Here is a 4,523-nt window from a genome sequence, read left to right on the forward strand (position 1 = left end):
ATTCCCCTCCATGTGCTGATTCCCCTCCATGTGCTGCCTCCTCTCCCCCCTCCCTCCATGTGCTGCCTCCTCTCCCCCCCCTCCCCTCCCATGTGCTGCCTCCTCTCCCCCCTCCCTCCATGTGCTGCCTCCTCTCCCCCCCTCCCTCCATGTGCTGCCTCCTCTCCCCCCCTCCCTCCATGTGCTGCCTCTCTCCCCCCTCCCTCCATGTGCTGCCTCCTCTCCCCCCCTCCCTCCATGTGCTGCCTCCTCTCCCCCCCTCCCTCCCTCCATGTGCTGCCTCCTCTCCCCCCCTCCCTCCCTCATGTGCTGCCTCCTCTCCCCCCTCCCTCCCTCCATGTGCTGCCTCCTCTCCCCCCCTCCTCCCTCCATGTGCATGCTCCTCTCCCCCCTCCCTCCATGTGCTGCCTCCTCTCCCCCCCTCCCTCCATGTGCTGCCTCCTCTCCCCCCCTCCCTCCCTCCATGTGCTGCCTCCTCTCCCCCCCTCCCTCCCTCCATGTGCTGCCTCCTCTCCCCCCCCTCCCTCCCTCCATGTGCTGCCTCCTCTCCCCCCCCTCCCTCCCTCCATGTGCTGCCTCCTCTCCCCCCCTCCCTCCCTCCCTCCATGTGCTGCCTCCTCTCCCCCCTCCCTCCCTCCCTCCATGTGCTGCCTCCTCTCCCCCCCTCCCTCCTCCCTCCATGTGCTGCCTCCTCTCCCCCCCTCCCTCCCTCCCTCCATGTGCTGCCTCCTCTCCCCCCTCCCTCCCTCCCTCCATGTGCTGCTCTCTCCCCCTCCCCCCTCCCCTGCCCCTCCCCTCCATGTGCTGCCTCCTCTCCCCCCCTCCCTCCCTCCCTCCATGTGCTGCCTCCTCTCCCCCCCTCCCTCCCTCCCTCCATGTGCTGCCTCCTCTCCCCCCCTCCCTCCCTCCCTCCATGTGCTGCCTCCTCTCCCCCCCTCCCTCCCTCCCTCCATGTGCTGCCTCCTCTCCCCCCCTCCCTCCCTCCCTCCATGTGCTGCCTCCTCTCCCCCCCCTCCCTCCCTCCCTCCATGTGCTGCCTCCTCTCCCCCCCTCCCTCCCTCCCTCCATGTGCTGCGTCCTCTCCCCCCCCCCTCCCCCCTCCATGTGCTGCCTCCTCCTCCCCCCCTCCCTCCCTCCCTCCATGTGCTGCCTCCTCTCCCCCCCTCCCTCCCTCCCTCCATGTGCTGCCTCCTCTCCCCCCCTCCCTCCCTCCCTCCATGTGCTGCCTCCTCTCCCCCCCTCCCTCCCTCCCTCCTCCATGTGCTGCCTCCTCTCCCCCCCCTCCCTCCCTCCATGTGCTGCCTCCTCTCCCCCCCTCCCTCCCTCCATGTGCTGCCTCCTCTCCCCCCCTCCCTCCCTCCCTCCATGTGCTGCCTCCTCTCCCCCCCTCCCTCCCTCCATGTGCTGCCTCCTCTCCCCCCCCTCCCTCCCTCCCTCCATGTGCTGCCTCCTCTCCCCCCCCTCCCTCCCTCCCTCCATGTGCTGCCTCCTCTCCCCCCCCTCCCTCCATGTGCTGCCTCCTCTCCCCCCTCCCTCCATGTGCTGCCTCCTCTCCCCCCCTCCCTCCATGTGCTGCCTCCTCTCCCCCCCTCCCTCCATGTGCTGCCTCCTCTCCCCCCCTCCCTCCATGTGCTGCCTCCTCTCCCCCCCTCCCTCCATGTGCTGCCTCCTCTCCCCCCTCCCTCCCTCCATGTGCTGCCTCCTCTCCCCCCCTCCCTCCCTCCCTCCATGTGCTGCCTCCTCTCCCCCCCTCCCTCCCTCCCTCCATGTGCTGCCTCCTCTCCCCCCCTCCCTCCCTCCTCCATGTGCTGCCTCCTCTCCCCCCCTCCCTCCCTCCCTCCATGTGCTGCCTCCTCTCCCCCCCTCCCTCCCTCCCTCCATGTGCTGCCTCCTCTCCCCCCCTCCCTCCCTCCCTCCATGTGCTGCCTCCTCTCCCCCCCTCCCTCCCTCCATGTGCTGCTCCTCTCCCCCCCCTCCCTCCATGTGCTGCCTCCTCTCCCCCCCCTCCCTCCCTCCCTCCATGTGCTGCCTCCTCTCCCCCCCTCCCTCCCTCCCTCCATGTGCTGCCTCCTCTCCCCCCCTCCCTCCCTCCCTCCATGTGCTGCCTCCTCTCCCCCCCCTCCCTCCCTCCCTCCATGTGCTGCCTCCTCTCCCCCCCTCCCTCCCTCCCTCCCTCCATGTGCTGCCTCCTCTCCCCCCCCTCCCTCCCTCCATGTGCTGCCTCCTCTCCCCCCCTCCCTCCCTCCATGTGCTGCCTCCTCTCCCCCCCTCCCTCCCTCCCTCCATGTGCTGCCTCCTCTCCCCCCCTCCCTCCCTCCATGTGCTGCCTCCTCTCCCCCCCCTCCCTCCCTCCCTCCATGTGCTGCCTCCTCTCCCCCCTCCCTCCCTCCCTCCATGTGCTGCCTCCTCTCCCCCCTCCCTCCCTCCCTCCATGTGCTGCCTCCTCTCCCCCCCTCCCTCCCTCCCTCCATGTGCTGCCTCCTCTCCCCCCCTCCCTCCCTCCCTCCATGTGCTGCCTCCTCTCCCCCCCCTCCCTCCCTCCCTCCATGTGCTGCCTCCTCTCCCCCCCTCCCTCCCTCCCTCCATGTGCTGCCTTCCTCTCCCCCCCTCCCTCCCTCCCTCCATGTGCTGCCTCCTCTCCCCCCCCCTCCCTCCCTCCCTCCATGTGCTGCCTCCTCTCCCCCCCCTCCCTCCCTCCATGTGCTGCCTCCTCTCCCCCCTCCCTCCCTCCCTCCATGTGCTGCCTCCTCTCCCCCCCTCCCTCCCTCCCTCCATGTGCTGCCTCCTCTCCCCCCTCCCTCCCTCCATGTGCTGCCTCCTCTCCCCCCCTCCCTCCCTCCATGTGCTGCCTCCTCTCCCCCCCTCCCTCCCTCCCTCCATGTGCTGCCTCCTCTCCCCCCCTCCCTCCCTCCCTCCATGTGCTGCCTCCTCTCCCCCCCTCCCTCCCTCCCTCCATGTGCTGCCTCCTCTCCCCCCCTCCCTCCCTCCCTCCATGTGCTGCCTCCTCTCCCCCCCTCCCTCCCTCCCTCCATGTGCTGCCTCCTCTCCCCCCCTCCCTCCCTCCCTCCATGTGCTGCCTCCTCTCCCCCCCCTCCCTCCCTCCCTCCATGTGCTGCCTCCTCTCCCCCCCTCCCTCCATGTGCTGCCTCCTCTCCCCCCTCCCTCCCTCCCTCCATGTGCTGCCTCCTCTCCCCCCCTCCCTCCCTCCATGTGCTGCCTCCTCTCCCCCCCTCCCTCCCTCCATGTGCTGCCTCCTCTCCCCCCCTCCCACCCTCCATGTGCTGCCTCCTCTCCCCCCCTCCCTCCCTCCATGTGCTGCCTCCTCTCCCCCCCCTCCCTCCATGTGCTGCCTCCTCTCCCCCCTCCCTCCATGTGCTGCCTCCTCTCCCCCCCTCCCTCCCTCCATGTGCTGCCTCCTCTCCCCCCTCCCTCCCTCCATGTGCTGCCTCCTCTCCCCCCCTCCCTCCCTCCATGTGTTGCCTCCTCTCCCCCCCTCCCTCCCTCCCTCCATGTGCTGCCTCCTCTCCCCCCCTCCCTCCCTCCATGTGCTGCCTCCTCTCCCCCCCTCCCCTCCCTCCATGTGCTGCCTCCTCTCCCCCCCTCCCCTCCCTCCATGTGCTGCCTCCTCTCCCCCCCTCCATGTGCTGCCTCCTCTCCCCCCCCCCCCTCCCTCCCATGTGCTGCCTCCTCTCCCCCCCTCCCTCCCTCCATGTGCTGCCTCCTCTCCCCCCTCCCTCCCTCCATGTGCTGCCTCCTCTCCCCCCCTCCCTCCCTCCATGTGCTGCCTCCTCTCCCCCCCTCCCTCCCTCCATGTGCTGCCTCCTCTCCCCCCCACCCTCCCTCCATGTGCTGCCACCTCTCCCCCCCTCCCTCCCTCCATGTGCTGCCTCCTCTCCCCCCCCTCCATGTGCTGCCTCCTCTCCCCCCCCCTCCATGTGCTGCCTCCTCTCCCCCCCCCCCCTCCATGTGCTGCCTCCTCTCCCCCCCTCCCTCCCTCCATGTGCTGCCTCCTCTCCCCCCCTCCCTCCCTCCATGTGCTGCCTCCTCTCCCCCCCTCCCTCCATGTGCTGCCTTCCCCCCCTCCCTCCATGTGCTGCCTCCTCCCCCCCCCCTCCCTCCATGTGCTGCCTTCCCCCCCTCCCTCCATGTGCTGCCTCCTCCCCCCCCCTCCCTCCATGTGCTGCCTTCCCCCCCTCCATGTGCCATCGCTCTCTCCCATCAGACTCTGCCCCCCTCCCTGATCTGCTGCCTGCTCTCTCCCATCCTTTTCACCCTCCTTCATCTGCTGCCTTTTCTGTCTGCTGTGATCCTGCTGCCTAGATCAATCCTGTAAGGTAGCTATCCCCAATCTCACCTCCCACCCCCCCCATCCTCCGCCGCTCCTCCATCCGCTGCGCCCTTTCCCATCCTCCATCCGCTGCGCCTTTTCTCATCTGCCGCTCCTCCATCCGCTTCGCCTTTTCTCATCTGCCGCTCCTCCATCCGCTGCGCCTTTTCTCATCTGCCGCTCCTCCATCCGCTGC

The sequence above is a fragment of the Anomaloglossus baeobatrachus genome, chromosome 4 (assembly GCF_048569485.1).
Source record: "Anomaloglossus baeobatrachus isolate aAnoBae1 chromosome 4, aAnoBae1.hap1, whole genome shotgun sequence".
In the NCBI taxonomy this organism is placed as follows: domain Eukaryota; kingdom Metazoa; phylum Chordata; class Amphibia; order Anura; family Aromobatidae; genus Anomaloglossus; species Anomaloglossus baeobatrachus.